The sequence below is a fragment of the Primulina tabacum genome, chromosome 14 (genome assembly GCF_025594145.1).
Source record: "Primulina tabacum isolate GXHZ01 chromosome 14, ASM2559414v2, whole genome shotgun sequence".
NCBI lineage: Eukaryota > Viridiplantae > Streptophyta > Magnoliopsida > Lamiales > Gesneriaceae > Primulina > Primulina tabacum.
Window position 1 is genome coordinate 32,713,207 of NC_134563.1, and position 20,031 is coordinate 32,733,237.

At 35.6% G+C, this 20,031-nt stretch overlaps 1 long non-coding RNA gene across 7 annotated transcripts; it reads left to right on the top strand.

Annotated features, from left to right (window-relative positions):
• Positions 1-12,101: 12,101 nt before the first annotated feature.
• Positions 12,102-20,028, top strand: LOC142525090 (uncharacterized). 7 transcript variants are annotated; one of them, XR_012815019.1, is made up of 4 exons: positions 12,102-16,674; positions 17,382-17,542; positions 17,605-19,414; positions 19,502-20,028. It is a non-coding gene; the product is annotated as an uncharacterized LOC142525090 (long non-coding RNA). The 7 variants fall into 7 exon arrangements; XR_012815018.1 differs by lacking the exon at positions 17,382-17,542; XR_012815022.1 differs by lacking the exon at positions 17,605-19,414 and having other exon boundaries at positions 19,502-20,017.
• The last annotated feature ends 3 nt before the right edge of the window (positions 20,029-20,031 follow it).

Consider the following 20,031-nt stretch of genomic DNA (forward strand, 5'->3'; position numbering starts at 1 on the left):
GAACTTAATTTCACCATTCGGGCCGTTCTAAAAAATTAGCCGTAGTGTTTTTTGGCATTCAACCGGGCAGTATTTAATATATTTGATATTTATGGAGATAAATGCCAAATAAATTGAGATGAATTCAAAAAGCACGCCTTATTTTCATATTTTAATTTTTCTTGTGTTCTAATATGAAAGGCTTTACTGTTGTACCTTAATAATCACGTTAACTTCAAGTTCAAGAAGTGTAGATCGATTTTGTAATCGTTGAAGTCTGCGTTAATAGTAAATTTTAAAATTATTTTTCTCCGTTATACTTTAATTCGTATTTGTGAATAATGATTATATCCATGAACAGGGACGGATCCAGGAATAAAAGTTGGGGGGGCTTGAAGTCAATATGATAAGTTATATATTATTAAAAAAAATTTACATTATATCGTTCAACGAAGTTGTGCCCTACGAGATTTTAAAACATAAAATTCATCAATAATAGAATTTACATCAATATGTTTAGCTAAATCTCGTTAAATATAGAGTGTCAAACAATCGGCAAGAAAGTCATCCTCCATTTTATTGCGAAGTGCCGTCTTCACATGCTTCATTGCTGAAAAAGCCCGCTCAGTAGTGGCAGTAGACACAGGTAATGTCAAAACAAGATGAATCAATCTAGTCAACATAACATAAACACTTGACCGTCCACTCTCGGTCAATTGCTGACACAACTCAACAAGTGTAGAAACCTTTAAACTCTGCATAACATCAAGTTTATAATGTATCAATTCATACTCCAAAGCAACAATTTCTTGATATGTGAAATCTCCAGGATAAAACTTCTTCGCAAGCTTGCAAATATCATCACTGTTAAATGAGTCAAATGAATTTTTAGGATCTAAAGCTGTACTAAGAGAAAGAAGTTCCACCGATGACTCATTGAACCGAGTATTTAACTCCATCAAAATGAAATCTATTGCTGCATTAAAAACATCAAAGTGGTAATGATGTTCTATTGTAGTTTGCCGACAGGAACGTCCAATCTTATATAGACAATCAAGGTCAGGTACATCAATTTCATTTCTTGAGCAAAAAACTTTAACTTCCTGAAGAAATTCATTCCACCCACATTCTCTAAATTCTTGAAGGCAAGTTTTGGTAGTAGTGACAAATGTGATAGCAGTCAAAATGTCTTGAGATTTTCTTTGAAGAATTTGACAAAGAGTATCTGTTGTTCTCATAATTTTATACATTAAGTGCAAAATAAACACAAATTCAAAGCTTGCCATGTTTCTGTAAATCCCCCGAACTTCAGCCTTAACTCTTCCATTTGGAGAATAATCACTGAGAACTTCAAAAACTTTGCAAGTTGCAGTGTACATACCTATCAAGCTTTTTACCGAATCATAGTGAGAACTCCAACGAGTAGCTCCTGCTCGTTGCAAATTACCAATATGGTTTGCACCACTTCCAGAATCACGTTCTCCAATTGACAACATATACTCAATTTCATTTCTTTGTGCAGTATGTAATTCAGCAATGCGCTTAGTAGAAGAAGTGACAATATTAACAATATTGTCCAAATAACACTAACATCCTTAGCTGCAGAAACCAATGTCAGTTGTAAACGATGTGCAAAACAGTGGACATAGTATGCATAGGGACAATCTTTGAGAAATAATGCTTGAAGTCCATTCCACGCTCCACGCATATTGCTAGCACCATCATATCCTTGGCCTCTGATTTTCTTAACATGGAGATCATGATGAACAAGAACATTTGATATCTTATTTTTCAAATTCATTGAGGTAGTGTCACTAACACTTTTGATGGCAAAAAATCTTTCTGTCAAAATTCCATGATTGTTCACAGACCTCAATATAATGGCCATTTGCTCTCGTTTAGATATATCTCGGGCTTCATCAACAAGAATACAGAAGTATTTATCTCCAACTTCTTCACGAACCATCTGTCGTACTCTATTGGCCATAATATGTAAAATCTCTTTCTAAATTTCTGGAGCGATATATTGGTCATTTTTTGGAGCATTCTCAAGCACAACTTCATCAATTTCTATATTCATTTTTGCAAAAGCCTTCACCAATTCAAGAAAATTTCCACGATTAGATGAAGATAGAGATTCATCGTTACCTCTAAAAGCACAACCTTGAAGTGCTAGCCAACGAACAGCTACAATTGAGGTGCTCAAACGCAGACGATGTTTTTCTTTTTCCTCTTTAGATTGTGCATGCATCACTTTATCAATATGTTGTGAGGGCCTCATCAAATTTTCAGCCCTTCTCTCACACATAGTATGAGGTGAAGAAGCTGCAGAACCAATATGGGCAAGAAAAGCACATGTTTTTCCTTGGTTTACCCTTTTCCAATTGTCAAATCCTTCATTGACCAATGCCGAGATATTAGATGAATTAACATCATTCAGGAAAAGAAAACAATAGAAACAATATGCCTTATTTGTTGAAGGCGAATACTCCAACCAATAAAATTTTTGAAACCATTTTTTCTGAAAACGACGATTCTGGCTTCCAAATTTTGTACCTGGATACTCCAACATATCTGGTTGATAAGGCCTCGTATTTAGATATGAACGTCTTATCTCATCTCGTACATTAACATGATATTCACATATCTGTTTTCTTTTTCCCGGATCAATAAAAGTAGACGAAGACTGATGATCGTCTCTAGGAGAGGAACATGAAAGAATTTGGATATTGGGAAATAGAAGACTTTCACTGGATTGATGTTGCATTGTAAGGACCGTAGGAATTGAAGTATCTTCACTAGCTTGACGATCTCTCTTCTTAAAGAAAGAGGATATCAATGTTTTTCCTTTCTTTGCAGCAGATTGATATTCCATTTTGAAATAGTTCAATTTATAATCCTAAACAAGAATAAAATAATTATTAAACAAATAAACAAGTAATAGTCAATCAATAACTCAACAACAAACAATCAAGAAACCACAAATCACACATAGAGAAGCTATAAAAAACAAAATAAAAAATGTATAGCCGATTCTTACCTGGATTGTTGCCTTGCCGATGAGCAATTCGATTTCTTCGGGAGTCCGCAATTCTATTCTGTCGCTAAAGGGCTTGGGACTTGGGAGAGAAATTTTGAAGAATTGAGGTGGGGCGGATCAGAGGATAAATTTGGTCTCATCCTTGTAAATGGACGGGACTTGATTGGACTAAGACATTGATGTACGACGATTTTTGAAACAATCGTCGCTATTAGCGACGGTTTTTCAAAAAACAGTCGCTAATAGCGACTGTTATTAGCGACTGTTTGAATAAACCGTCACTAGTAGCGACGGTGTAATTAAAACCGTCGCCGATCCACATCGGCGGCGGTTTTACCAAAACCATCGCAAATATTAGCGACGGTTTTTGAAAAACCATTGCTAAATTATTAAAAAAGTGGGCTGGGCTACAGCCCAGTACAGCCCTAGAATATATCCGTCTCTGTCCATGAAAAATATATAGACGCTTTCTCAAATAATATATAAAAGTGGTAATTCTAACAACATATAAAATGTTAAATTTAAAATTGATTGATTAAGTGCAAGAAGCTTTGTTAATATACATGATAACTAGTTATCATTAACTGCAAGAAGCTCTTAACAATTATTTTGGTTACCCAATATAATTTTCTAAATAACTCTTGTTTTTCAAAATATTTTGCCATATTGTATTCACTCATTTGCTTATTAGAGACTAAATAGAGATCGGTTAGGGTTGAATCTCATTAGAAACAATAATACGTGTTGAATAAGTTCAAAAAACAGAAGGAAGGTCTAATGTTTGAGACAACATGTGTGCATCAGTCCTTCTAAATCTGTTGTACAAACATTCAATTCCGTATTTTCTGCACTCGACATCTCTAATTTTACCATATGAGCTTTAAACTCTCCATTCTATGCTCTCAAATCTTATATATATTATAAAAGGGTCTTAATGTATGTTGTGATTTGACTGATGAGATGTGTATCAAAAACCCACAGAGGCATGAGACACAAGGTTGTTGTTTCACCATCGAGTTGGTTGTTTTAGTATTTTTTTTTATTTGGTGTCTTGTTTCGTCTCGTCGTCATGTTCTATAACCTATTTTGCTTGAGGACAAGCAAAAGGTTAGTATGAGGGGGTTGATATGTGTCTTTTTTACGTATTTTATTGCATTAGTTTTGTATGTGTTTGCATTGTGTATGTGTGCATTTCATTTAAATTTTGTTTCATTTTAGCAATATCATATGCATATGATCGTGGCTCACTCATATTTGATAACTTTGCAGGTGAAATGGCCAGGAAAATGAAATAGGGTGAAAAGTATCAAATAAAGAAGAAAAAGATGAGAACTTGAGGCAGACCAGTTGGCGCTCGAGCGGTAGAATCTTATAGTTCGAGCGGAAAAAGTGATTTCTCAAATCTGGAGACAAACCAGTTGGCGCTCGTGTGGTAGAATTTTACCGTTCGAGTGAGATTTATGTTCTTTGAAAGAAGTGAGACAGAGTTGTTGGCGCTCGGAGGGAGAATCTTACCGTTCGAGCGTGATTCAAATTTTGGGGAGATAACTGGAATAAGAGCGAGATTGAGGTAAAAAAAAAAAAAAAACTTTTAGAAGCCATTGAAGCTTGGGTTTTTTTTAAAAAATATTATAAATTAATAAACTCATTGTAAAAATGTGACAAATTATGAAGGTTTGTAAAACTAGTACAATTCGGTACTTACTGTCTCGGATTCATATTTTTTATTATTATTTTTTTAAAAAGAAAAAGAAAAAGAAGAATCCGTGTCCAATCCGTGTTTCCGGATTTTAACTTTTTTAATTTTTTTTTAAAAAAATAAAAGGGAGATCGGCGACTGTTTGTGCAAAACCGTCGCTATTCTATTGACGACAGTTTAACCAAAAACCGTCACTAAGGCAAATCCGTAAAAGACTGTCACGGATTCTAAGAATCCGTGTCCGCTCTGTGTGTTTTCTTCCTTTAAGTAGAAATGCGGGTATTCTTTCCATCATCGCCGAAAATAATTGTTCCTCATATTCATTCTCGCAACTTATTTCTTTCATCCGATTTATATGCGCAAAATCTATCTTTTCTACTTCGATCATATATTAATATTATTTGTTGATTTTATCGTCCATTTCATTTGAAGAGATATGAAGAGGTAATGTTTAATTTCGTTGATAATATTATAATTATATATTAAGAAGTAATTTATTTGTGTAATTTTTTTTATAATACTTGTCATTTATTTCAGATATTAGCATCGTCCGTTGATATTATTACAAGTTCCGTATAATTATGTCTGAGAAGGTAATTTAATTAATTTTTTTAATATTTTGTTTGTATTATTTATATTATATTAAAACGTATACATTAGTAATATTAATTTATTATAACATGTCATTATAATAGTTACAAAATAGTTATTTATTGTAACATGTAATTATTAAGTATAGTAATAGTTATAAAATGTATACATGCCGAGAAGGAGATGCGCACCTCATTTTAAAGAGGGTTACCGCTTTAAAAAACTCATAATGAACGAACAATATAAAATATACTAAACAAAAAAATATTGTAACCTCTTAATATTCCGAAAAATGCAGAAGACTCACGCTAATGATTAAATGGAAAAGTCTGAAGACCGGTGCTGAAAAGAATGTTCGATGCTCGGTGATCGAAATAAATAATTTTGCTCCTAAGTTGCTTGGCTTCGGTGATAAAATGAAGAGCATCACCACATTTAAATAGGCAGAAGACCAGAAGGGAGTCACGGGTGTACGGGTCACGGGTATTGAATCCGTGACCCTGTGCCACGGACTCAGAATCCGTGGCAGACTTAGCGACGGTTTTTGGTTAAACCGTCGTCAATAGCGACGGTTTTGCACAAACAGTCGCCGATCTCCTTTTTATTATTTTTTTTAAAAAAAATTAAAAAAATTAAAATCCGGACACACGGATTGGACACGGATTCTTAGAATCCGTGCCCCCACTTCCTTTTTCTTTTTTTTAAAATAATAATAATAAAAAATATGAATCCGGGACAGTAAGTACGAGATTGTACTAGTTTTACAAACCTTCAAAACTTGCCACATTTTTACAATGAGAATATTAATTTATAATATTATAAAAAAAAACCCATTGAAGCTTGGAGGGGATGAGTTGCTTGGAGTTGAAGAATTTTGAGATTTCCGAGCACCATTCTTCTAGTTTTTATCAATCTAGTATTTCTAGTTTAGAACTTCTAGTTTAAACATCGTTTTGCATATTTTTATCATGAATTGTTGGAGCTAACTTTTCATATTTGTTGGGATTTAAAAGGATCCTACCTCAAAACCGTGGTTTTAGTTAATTTGACTCTCGAATTTTGAGTCATTCTTGATTATGCTATTGTTTTTCATTGCATTATTAAAATGTAGCTAACTTTAATAATAATTTGCGAGTGAGTTCGAGAGAATAGCTTGTGATAGGAACAAGTAGATTAGTCCGTTGATTTACAATTTGCATAGAGATATGAAATTGGATACACGTTGATAGTAATAGTCCAATAGATCGAAAGCTAGAGGATTTCACAGAGCGACGTACAATTCACCTTTGATAAATAATTAAAGAGATTTAATTACTTCATTGTGTTGAATTAGTTTGGCATGGCTCGGGAGGGTGTGTTAAACTATTTAGGAAATCCTATCAAAGCGTGGATCATTGTCGAGACTAATTAATTAAATTAACGAGGGGTAGGTGAACCAAGACTCCCGACAAATTCATTTTTCATTGGATCTTTAATTAATCATCTTAATTTGTTCATTTCATCGTCTAATCCTTGAATCATGTTGTTAATTATTTATTTAATCATTCTAGTAGTCGGTAATCATTCAAATCATCGTTGCAAAATGTTTAATAGTTGAAAATAATAATTGTGTAATACAGTCCCTGTGGAACGATATCCGTATATTTTTATACATTTTACTATTATTGGTCATCGTGGACTGACGTTTATTTTGAGCATACAAAATCATATTTTTAGTGAAGAATTTACGGTGTAAGTTTTACTCGATCAAATATTTCAATGCACTTCTTGGTGACTATCTATCAAACAATGGGAACTTGCACCAAAGCTCTTGTGTGCATACTCCACAATAAAATGGGGTGTCGGAAAGAAAAAAATTGTCATCTTTTGGAGGTTGCTCGTGCTCTCATGTTCACTAGCCTTATTACTAAGTATTCGTTGTTGGTCCCACGTGCGGAATTTGAGATAATAAACTCGAAAATAAAGAATAAACTGGACACCGAGATTTACGTGGAAAACCCCTAAAAATTTTTAGGGTAAAAACCGCGGGCAAGATGAAAAGAATTCCACTATAATATTTTGTGGTGTACAACTCACTCACTGTGTTTCCAAAGAGAACACACTCTCTTAATACAGGAGAACAAAACACCTCACAAATATTATAGAACTAAGCACTCAAATGCTTATAAGATGAGAGAAAACTCGAAGAAGGGATGATTTCAGAATGAAGGAATAGAGCTCTATTTATAGAACTTCCTGTCAGTGAGAAAACGCGTCCTCTGAAAATTTCCGTGAACTTTCCTGCATCTAACTTTCTTTGACTATTCTGCCGATATTTCTCCCACTTGGAGATTTGATTGAGAATCAAACACATCTCCACACATCCTTTCAATCTTGCCATTCCCTGCTGCTTACATTTCTGCTAGGCCACTTGAGGATCTACACCACTCAAACTTATCAGTGTTCACTGGCTTGGTCAGAAAATCAGCTATGTTATCTTTTGTATGGATTTTCTGCATATCAACACTTTCTTCTTCTACTACTTCCCGTACAAAGTGAAATTGGACTCCAATGTGTTTCGTCCTGGAATGAAAGGCAGGATTCCTTGCGATGTGCACGGCACTCTGACTATCACAAAACAAAGGAACATTATCTTGTTTGTGTCCGATTTTCTCCAATAATCTTTTAATCCATATTGCCTCCTTGCAAGCTTGAGTAGCTGCCATGTATTCTGCATCTGTTGTAGATAACACCACAACTGTCTGCAGTTTTGAAACCCAGCTTACTGCTCCCCTCGCAAGTGTAAACACATAACCAGTAGTAGATTTCCTCTTATCAGGATCACCTGCATAATCTGAATCGACATAGCCCCTGAGTGTAAAATCCGATCCTCCATAACATAATGCAGCATTCGAGGTACCCTTAATGTATCTAAGGATCCTCTTAACAGTGCTCCAATGCTCTCGTCCAGGATTCGCCATATACCGACTAACTGCTCCCACTGCTTGAGCAATGTTCGGTCTTGTACAGATCATAGCGAACATCAAACTTCCCACTGCTGATGCATACGGTACTTGAGACATCTCCATCCTATCTGCTCATTATTGGCCTACTATCTTGCATGTTGAAGCGTTGCAAGACTTTCTTTAAATAATTTTTCTGGGAAATCCAAATCTTTCTGTTACTTCTATCTCGGTGAACTTGCATCCCTAGAATCTTTTTTGCTGGTCCCAAGTCCTTCATATCAAATTCCCTAGCCAATTGTGCCTTCAATCCTTGGACCTGATCTTTGTTGGGGCCTGCTACCAACATGTCGTCCACATACAACAGCAAAATGATATAATCATCATTGGACCTCTAGAAATATGTACAAGGGTCTGCACTTAGTCTGTTGTATCCAAGGCTCATGATATAGGAATCAAATCTCTTGTACCAACACCTTGGCACCTGTTTGAGACCGTACAGAGATTTGTTCAACCTGCAAACCAAGTTCTCTTTGCTTATTTCCGCAAAATCTTCTGGCTGGAGCATATAGATTTTTTCTTCAAGATCTCCATGAAGAAATGCCGTTTTCACATCTAGCTGTTCTAGATATAGGTCAAACACCGCACACAATGCCAACACAATTCTGACTGTTGTAAGTCGAACCACAGGAGAAAATATCTCATTGAAGTCGATGCCTTCTTTCTGAGCATATCCTTTTACCACCAATCTAGCACGATACCGCTCCACTTGGTTATTACCATCATGCTTGATCATATAGACCCATCTGTTTCCAATGGCTTTCTTCTCTCGTGGTAGTGTAACAAGATCCCAAGTTTTATTCATGTCCAATGCCTCCAATTCTTCTTGCATTGCTATCATCCACAAGGATACATCTGAGCTTTGAGTAGCCTCGTGGAAACTCGATGGCTCACCATCCTCTGATAATAGACAATATGCAATATTGCTTTCAGTGACATAATCTGAAAGCCAACCTGGTGGTCTTCTGTCTCGAGTTGACTGCCTCACATTGGAAACCTTAGACTCAACATGTTCTTGTTCTTCGTGCTCTGGTACTGCTTCACAAGAAACTTGACCTTCGTCCATCTTATTTTCCACCTGAAAAATAGTAGTTTCTGAATTCGATGTGCCTTTGTCTCCTTTTACTTTATCTTCCTCGAAGATAACATCCCTGCTGATGACAAGCTTGTGAACAGTAGGATCCCACAAGCGAAACGCCTTAACTCTATCAACATAACCCAAGAAGATACATTTTCTGGATTTCGAATCCAACTTCGATCTTTCTTGCTCATTAAACAAAACGTACACAGGACTTCCAAATGTATGCAAATGAGAATAATCTGTCGGCTTCCCTGTCCAAATCTCCATCGGAGTCTTCAGATCAATCGCCACTGAAGGAGAACGATTGATAACATAACAAGCGGTTTTGACTGCTTCCGCCCAAAATGACTTGTCTAGACCCACAGTCCTCAACATAGCTCTTGTTCTGTCCAACAAGGTCATGTTCATCCGCTCCGCCATTCCATTCTGTTGAGGTGTGTAAGCCGTCGTGAACTGTCTCTTGATGCCCTCATGTTGACAAAATGCATCAAACTCGTCACTGGTATATTCTCCTCCATTGTTAGTCCTCAGACACTTGATTTTCTTTTCTGAATCAAGTTCAACCCGCGCTTTGAAATCTTTGAAGATCTGGAAAGCGTCTGATTTTTTCTTGATTGGATACACCCAACATCTCCTAGAGAAATCATCAATGAACGAGACAAAGTATCTCGCTCCTCCTAGGGATACAACCGGTGCTTGCCAAACATCCGAATGAATCAGCTCCAATATGCTTTTGCTCCTGGTAGTAGAAGTGCCTAACTTTAATCTGTGTTGTTTACTGGTAACACAATGCTCACAAAAGGGTAGTGACACTTTTGTAAGTCCCGGCAGCAGCTTCCGTTCTGAGAGAATTTTCAACCCTCGTTCTGACATATGCCCGAGTTTTCTATGCCATAACACTGTTAATTCTTCTCCTGAACCAATTGATGCAACTGCTAGTTCTGCCTCTTTGTGTGTTTCTCCCAAAAGTACATACAGATTTGCAGCAACCTTTTCCGCTTTCATAACCACAAGCGCGCCTTTAACAATTTTCATGATCCCATTCTCGATCCGAGTTTTGCACCTGATGTCATCCAATTGCCCCAAGGACAAAAGATTTTTCGTCACTCCTTTCACATGTCGTACCTCCTGAATGGTGCGAATGGTGCCATCAAACATGTTTATTTTGATAGTACCGACCCCAGCGATTTCCAAGGCATGATCATTTCCCATGAATACAGATCCTCCTGAGACTGGTTCATAATGATCAAACCATTCTGTCCGAGACGTCATGTGCCACGTCGCTCCTGAATCCATTATCCACGTGTCACAAAATTTGTGTCTGCCTTCTGCAACTGTTGCCGCTTCGCTGAATAATATTTCACCACTGCCTGAAGTACTTGCCACATTTCCTTGAGACATTTTATCGATACTTGTATACTCTTTCTTGAAGTGCCCTTTACCGCCACATTTAAAGCAGTAAATATTTTTCTTCTTACTTCTCGACTTTGATCTACCTCGTCTTTGGCTCCCACTGGAGTCACGGTCCATATATCTTCCTCTTATCATCGTTAAAGCCTTTGCCTGCTTCGAAGTTACCAACCTATCTTCCTTATTCTTGTGCCGGCTTTTTTCTCCGAGAACCGCAGTTAAGACATTGTCGAATCTTAGAAAGCCCATAAGAATATTGTTGGTAATGTTGATGATAAGTTGATCATATGAATCTGGTAGACTTTGAAGTAGAAACTCCGCACGTTCATTTTCCCCTATTTTATGCCCCATGGAAGTGAATTGGGCAAATAGAGTATTTAGTGTGTTGATATGGTCGGTCATTGATGAGGATTCCACCATCCGAAGAGTATAAAGCCTTCTCTTTAGGAAAATCATGTTGTGTAGCGACTTGACCTCGTACATCTTTGTTAGAGTATCCCAGATAACTTTGGCTGTTTTTATCTCAGAGATACTTGACAAAACTTCGTCTGCTATAGCCAAGTGTAAATTGGCAACAACATTATCATTCATCTCATTCCACTTTCCATCATCTGTAATCTCCACCGGTCTATTTCCAATAGCCGCTAAGCAATTCTCCTTTCTTAAAACTGCTTGTATCTTTATTTTCCATAGCATAAAATTACTTCCGTTGAACTTTGCTATCTCGTACCTTCCCGCCATTATGCATACAACAATTTTAGTAGACTGGACAAAATAATCTCGCCCTAAATAAAAAATCTCAAAAAATCTTTTATGATGTGGAAGATTAGTCTAGGCTGCAACCACAGAGCATACTCAGAATTTTAAGAAATTTTAAACCAAGGCTCTGATACCACTTGTTGGTCCCACATAGCGGAATTTGAGATAATAAACTCGAAAATAAAGAATAAACTGGACACCGAGATTTACGTGGAAAACCCCTAAAAATTATTAGGGTAAAAACCACGGGCAAGATGAAAAAAATTCCACTATAATATTTTATGATGTACAACTCACTCACTGTGTTTCCAAAGAGAACACACACTCTCTTAATACAGGAGAACAAAACAACTTATAAATATTATAGAACTAAGCATTCAAATGCTTAGATGAGAGAAAACTCGAAGAAGGAATGATTTCAGAATGAAAGAATAGAGCTCTGTTGATAGAACTTCCTGTCAGCGTGAAAACGCGTCTGAAAATTTCCGTCAAAGCTAACTTTCTTTGACTATTGTGCCGACATTCGTGGGGGGTGCCGTTTTCATTCAACATTTCCCTCATATCTCCTACTCTCACCAGCTTCGAACCTTTGGGGGCACCACGTTTATCCATAGTCATAATCCCAAACTGTAGGAAGCTTGCTCCTCAGGCCATGAAAACTGTCTTCGTTGGGTATTCTCCTACTCAGAAGGGTTATCAGTGCGATTGACCTCTGACCAAATGCCTCTTTGTCTCTCGATACGTTACCTTTTTTGAACACGCCCGTTATTTCTCTCCTTCTACGCTTCAGGGGGGAACTCTCATAAAGCTTGTTGGGATATTCCACCTCTCTTTGGCATTAACCTGGACAATTTTGTCACTCATCTTCATAATCCCGTTTCTGAACCAATATTAGACACTGAGGGAGAATCAATACCTCAACCAAAACTACAAGTCTACTCAAGGCGAAAAAAATCTCAAGCAAATATCGATGTTGTGAATCCTACTCACTGTCATGAAACCGAGCCGATGGTGGATGATCGGTCAGGTTATTCCCATTGTCTTGAGTTGCCTATACTATAGCAGTTCAGAAAAGTGTGAGATCTTGTCTCAACATCCCATAGCTAAATTTGTTTCCTACTCACGTCTTTCCCTCTTTTTTCATGTTTTTACCTCTAGTTTGTCAAGTGTTATAATTCCCAGGTCTATCCAAGAAGCTATGGCTAATCCTGAGTGGAGAATGACTGTTTTAGAAGAAACGAAGGCTCTTATACAGAATAATACTTGGAGCTTAGTGGAATTGACAGAAGGAAAAAATACAGTAGAGTACAAATGGTTTTTACAATCAAATATAAAGCAGATGGATTGAAAATACAAAGCACACTTGGTTGCCAGGGGATTCACCCAAACCTATGGAATAGACTACAATGAAACTTCTGCTCCAGATGCAAATCTCAATACTGTAAGAACACTTTTCTCTATAGCAGCTAATCCTGATTGACCTCTCCATCAGCTTGATATAAAAAATGCCTTTCTTGATGGGGATCTTGAAGATGAAGTCTATATGAGCCAACCATCAGGATTTGAAGAAAAAATGGATAAACAAGTTGTATGCAGAATCCACAAGTCTCTATATGGATTGAAGCAGTTTCCAAGAGCTTGGCTTGATAGATTTTTCAGGGTTGTAAAAGGCTTTAGATATACGCAGGGACAAACAGATCATACACTGTTAATTAAACACTCCGAAGAAGTTAAAATTACCATTCTCATAGTGTATGTTGACGACGTAATTGTCACATGGGATAATATCCAAGAGATGGAGAATGTCAAACAATTAATGGCAAATGAGTTTGAAGTCAAGGTTCTAGGTGAGTTGAAATATTTTCTAGGGGTGTAGATAACAAGAAGCAAGAAAGGTATCTCCTTTTCTCAAAAGAAATACACACTAGGTCTCTTAGAAGAAACTGGTATGTTGGGTTCCAAGCCAAGCAAGACGCCAATCGAGCTTGGAAACAAAGGAAAAATGTCTGAGGGAACATCAGTGGATATAGGTAGATATCTACTTGTCGTTGGGAAACTCATCTATCTAGCCCATGCTCGTCAAGACATTGCATTTGCTGTCAATTTGGTGAGTCGGTATATGCATTCACCATGTCAAGGTTACCTTAATGCAGTATGTAGAATCTTAAGGTACTTGAAACAAACCCCTGGGAGAGGATTTTTCTTTGCAAACAAAGATGATCGAAGATGCATGTATTCACTTATGTAGATTGGACAGGTTCTATAACTGATCGAAAGTCAACCTCAGGGTATTATACATTTGTTTGGGGGAATCTAGTATATTGGCATAGTAAAAAAAATTAGTAGTTGCGATAAGTAGCCTAGAAGCAGAGTTTAGAGGAATGGTTCATGGAGTGTGCGAACTAATACGGATAAAAGGAGTGTTGAATGAACTGAGAATGCAATATGATGACCCTATGCAACTTTATTGTGACAACCAATCAACCATCAGCATTGTTCACAACCCAGTTCATCATGATCGAACCAAGCATGTTGAAGTTGATCGACACTTCATCAAAGATAAGTTAAATGCAAAGATTATTAGTATTAAACATGTGCCTACTACTATTCATCAACTGCCCGATCTCCTTGCAAAAAGATTGTCAAAAGAAACTCATGAATTTCTTGTTGGCAAGCTTGGTTTAATCAACATCTATTGCCAAGCTTGAGGGGGGGTGTAGATTATGATCAAGTCTTGTAAATAAAATATTCTGATTTTATTTGATGTCTTTACAGCCAAGTAACCAGGGATATAAGTAGGATGCTGGAGAAACTTGATGCAAATTGTTCTAGGTATTGTTGTCTAACAATCAATTATAATTAAATTCAATGAAAAGAAAGCTGAAACTGAAGGAAAAAATTTAAAATTCATAACAATTTTCTATCCTAAATTTCATATATTAATTTCTTCCCTTTTCTTGTCTTTCTCAGAGTTTTGAGTTCACGGAATTCTTTTGTTTATGAGTCAATCTTGATATCAAGATCCAAACGTTTATGTGATATTCAGCTTTAACATCAATTTATTCATTTTTTTAAAGTATGGATATTGTGCATAATTTCATTTCTCGATACCAATTGTGACGACATACTGCTCATCTACACCAAGTAATTTAAAAGTGAATGCTTGAAATGCAGAGTGTTCATTTTTTCCATTCATCTTATTTGTTGCTCTTATCCATTCAATATATTATAACCTCCCTTAATTGTTTTCTGCCATGAGGTCATGCTGTATGATACAAACAGAGCGCTCTTGGGTGGCAGGTTTCTGAGAAAGAAAGAACTAGTTAATTCTGGTGAATCACTAGCATTTGAGGGTCATTTAGTGGAGATTGGAGAACAGGTAGATCGTAAGCCGCCAATCGATCCACCAGTGAAAAATCACAAAATAGTTGGAAAAAATATATCTGATAGTCAAGCTGAAATTTCTTGTTACGAGAAATTTCATGCCAGTACATCCCTTTCTACCATATTTATAAAAGTCTGCAGTTTGGTAAATTTTACTGTTTTTTCATGATTATCAACTTCATCCATGCCTAGTTTGGGGGTTTGGAAAATTTTTCCAGCATCTATACCTCAAATCATGGAGGAATTCGTTCGCAGTACAAAGTAAAAGCAATAGCATTTTTGAACTGCTTGTATAAAACTAAGTTAGCAGTGTAATTATAAGAGGATGGATTTCTTTTTTTCGTTACTTTTCCTTGTGCCATGGTTCATATTGTTTTGCCAGGTTTTGTTAGATTTCTATGCTATTCAAGAGGAGAAGATGATCCATACATATTGAACTGTAACCTGACCTCATTTATTTTAAAGTTTAAACAAGTACATCCAATTAAATAGCATTTTATCAGTGAATTGAAATGTTTTCATTTCCTTTTCCTCTAAGAATACTTGACTTGGGGAGACATGTCATCTAATCATCTCATCTTATTTATTTTATGTTGGTTTCAATGCAAGGACAACCACAATACAAAACTTCTCAAAAGGAACATTCTGACTTTGGTGATTCAAATTGCAAGGTTGTAAACACCAATATAAGTCGTAGAACATTCACAAATGTGCCTAAACGTGCTGGTGATAGATCCCTTGATCTGGATAGCATTGCAATTAGTACATCCGTATTTGTTCCAGATCAGTATCGATTCAGAAATAATTTTTTCTATCTTTCTTCTATTGTACTAGTAGCAATGTGTATCCAGTTTATATACAATGTCAAATGATGTCTCACTCTTCTTGTTCAATGTTTCTTTTCGTGATCTCTTATATTAGTGTGTGCTTTGACTTCGTTCCTGTTTCTGCATCCAGGAAAAGATGTCAGTGTTGTTCTTTTAGAAGAGTTATATATGATTATGCTGCATCGTTTCTTCAATGAACATGATTCAGACCTTGTTTACCAATCAGTTGTGCTGTGGTTATTAAAATATTATTTATAATTTCCTAAAACAATTTTTTTGGCAATCCTTTATTTTTGTTTTTGTTTTGGTTTATGCAGTAGAAACATTCATAAGGAATTTAAATTTGATACTGTTCACCATGCCGCGGATAACAAGTTCATAGTTTGCAGAATATACTAAATTGAGAATTTCAGTATCTCTTTGTTTCATCACTTCCTATGATATTTAAGCATCTACAAATGATTATGTCAGTAAATTCGTGCAAATATACTATGCTAATAGCATCCACTCATCCCATTTTTACTATCTTATGTGTTATTCTTGTACATCCTAATTCCTTATTATAACCTGAGTGTTGCAAGTTTATTTTGTGGCAGCCCTTGAAATCTTGTCCATTCTCCGAAAACCCAAAAGTAAGTCTCAGAGAACAAACATTTACTGGAGGAGCACCATGGCTCAGATTCTTCAGTTCATTATGGTATCAAGCATCACATAAACATCTATGCACAAAATTGCAATGGATGTGCAGAAGTTAAAAGTAAAAAAGAAGTCTTGGATGGTGATTGTAGCACTAAGATTATAAAATACGAGGATGTTGAAATTCTGAATGATGCAGAAAAAAATTGCTCTTTTTCTGCAAATGCAAGAAGATCTCAGACTAGCTCATCTGCATTCTGTCTCAGGTATGCATACTGCAAAAAATGTAATCAAATTTAAAAATAGCATTTTTTTTATTACTGTTTCAATTGGAGTGCTGTAAACAGTTTCAGGTTTCAGAGCCTTGAAGTTGTCGATGCATTTGTTAGTAACAGACACACTGTCTTAAACTGTCTTGGTTCTGTGTAGTTCTTTTTCTGTCTATTAACAGGCAAAAATCATTGATAGTTCTCTGTCTTGTTTTGGCATTTGCAGATATGTGTTTGTGGGGAATGTTTTTTTGGAAGTTAATATTGGAGAATATAACTTATATTTGCTCTTATTTCCTGAAGAATACATCGTTATTGTTGATGTCTTGTCATTTAAGAATATATTGATTTAATTATTTCACACACACACACTTATGTGTGTACTTGTATATTTCTGGTATGTGACACAATTTAAAATTATGAATGGAAGTACGTTAGGAAACATGAAAAATATGATGAAAAAATATGTATTTGCAATAGAAAATGAAAATGCAATGGTAATGATTTGTTTCAATTTTGAATATGAAAAATATTTTCTGAAAATAGAGACAAAAGTATTTCTTTCGATGACATAGGAAAATTGCTGAAGTATCCAAAAATTTGGTTCTATATCTGAATCTCACTTCTGTGGGAAATGATTTTGTTCTTCGACAGAGCTCACACTTTCTATTAAGATAATGTCAACTAACTTTTTGTGATATCAGTTGAAGATTTGTCAATCTGGTTAACAACAATGGAACATGTTGCATCATGGAAAACTTTGGACAATGCATTCGTTTTTCTCCATTGGCCATGTCCACACACTTTCATAGTTAATCCTGCTTTTTGGTGGAATATATATGATGGACAATCACACTCATTCACGGTCATTTACTAACCTTAGTCGGTGTTAATTTTCTTTTTAATCTTTTCCTTACTTTACTGCAGCTCTGAAACTTTTAACCATACATTGCTCACCTGTAATGTTGAGGACACTGATAATAGTGAGTTGGAGTTAATTTCTTCAGCTGCAGAGCCTGAAATACTGGAAACTCGGACCTTGAATTCATTTGGACAAACAACTTCAACATCAGCATCTCTCATGATAGCGAACAAAAATGTGGAACTTGAAAATCCCCCCCAAATCATTTCATGCAAAGACAAACTATATTTCTAACTTTCATGCCTAGAATCTGGCTCTTCATGATGATTTAGTGTTCTGACCGACGATTTCGGTTGGAAATAAATCTAGCAAGTGGACTAGGTCAAGTTATAGTAAATGGATGATGAGTCCAAGTATCGATCCCACAGAGACTAATATTTAATTATTAGAATTTATATCACTTGACTTAAGCTAGACAAAATAAATAAAAAGATGATACGTGGATTATTAATCTAAATTATCAAATAAAATAATTGCAATTAAAACGACGGATTCATATATCAAGAAGGGATTCAAATTCAAATAAATAACTAAGACACACAACGGTACCAAACTCTACTATGTTGACACGTGTTAAAATCCAATTAATTATTTAATTCTTGACAATCACGGTGAAATCCCCAAATTTATTTGTTAAACGATTCCTCGAGTTAATAAACCTATTTAAATCTAACAGTTAAATTATTTCTAATTGAATTTAATTAGATCTAAATGCATTAAATCTTTGTGGAATTTCAGTTTTCACCTAAAATCGCACACTGAAACTGAATACTATTTCTAGTCAGTTTAACCATGTGTTGATGACGTCTTTGTTGCTATATTTAATCAATCATCTTCCGATTCGTGATTAATCAACAGACATGTAAATAGTTGATCAGGCTATTAATAATAAATATTAAACCAACGTCAATCAATAATTAAAATCTAGAAAAATAATATAATGAAAATAAAACAAATATCAAATAAAGTATTGTTTGGCCCTATTGTGGTCTTAGCCTAAAGAAAATTATTCCATGAATTCAAAATATAAGTGAAAAGTCATATTTAAATTCATAGAAGAAAACAAAAGAAAGAAGGAAATAAGAGGAATTCTCTGTGATTTAGACGTGTGTGAGGAATTCCTTCAGCTTCTGTCCTCCAATCTTCCTCCCCTTATGTTCTTCTTCCGCGTTCTCACTACTTCATCGTAGCTTTTTTCTTCTGTGCTTCCTTCCTCTTCTCTCCTATTACGGCCCTCCTCCTCTGTTATGCTCTCTTCCTTCCCTCTCCTTCTGCGATGCCTTCTTCTGTCTCTTCCCTCTGTATGCTTCTCTCTTCTCTCCTCTCCTCTGATCTGTCCCTTCCGCGCTGGTTTTTTCTTTTGTTTTGCGCCTCCTTTTCACGTCTCTGCCTCTTCTCCTTTTATCCTTACTCAATGGGCCTCCTTCTTTCTTCCCTTCTAAGCCCATGTCAAGTAAAGAAAGTATATATAAGATATTTATCAAGATTTACATAGATTTTTCAAGATTTCAATATCATCAAGGAATAAAAATATTTTATTTCTCTTCTTTTGATATTTTGTTTCTTTTGAAATCTAGTAAATTTATTTTATCTCTTAATTTAAACACTTTTTCACTTTTATTCAAATCTAAAATTATTAATTCAAATAATCACAAAATTAGGGATAAAAATTCTAGATAAGGGCAAATATTATAAAATTAAATCACTAAAATATTTGCAAGATTTGGCCTTATCATGTTCTATTACCTCGCAAAGCATAGAACTAAACTAACTGCTACATCAACAAATGATTTGAGCTCCAATATAGTAGAAAAGGTCAAACATGTTAAGATGTTTTGGTAGCAGTATATGAATTTTGAGCTTTATTGACAGTAACAAATTTTTTTTTTCTCGCTGCTGTAGTTTTGTGAAGAAAACAAAGGAACTAGTAAGGTAGACCATGAAGGAGGAGTTCATGGTTTTGGTATGGCTGATCAAATAAAGGTGCTTCTCAAGATCCCTCCAATGTTGAACCGGAGACTCTAATATATGATGTCATTACAAAGGAAATAGCCGAGTTCCCAAGTTTTGATATTGGATTTTGAACAAAAACAAATATGTAATATTTCCAGTAAAACTCCCCTTCATACATGTTCATACGGTGTTCAAAATATTGAAACGAGATAATATGTGGCCTGCAATCCCTTCATAGGTAGAATCTTGCAGTTCGATGCAGATGATTTGGTCATGAAGTCAAATGCTGACGTTCTGTAAATTCTGGTCTTAAAATGTTCGGATTATCCCTATGATGTATCTCCCTTTCGACATGTTTGTATTCTCCTCTGTATTTTGGAATGGACCCGGTGATTTCCTTCTTGCAAAAATCGTCTAGTTTGTTATACAAGGAAGCATTATTCTAGTTTTCTGCTCAATGTTTGGCTGTTGAGTTGGAA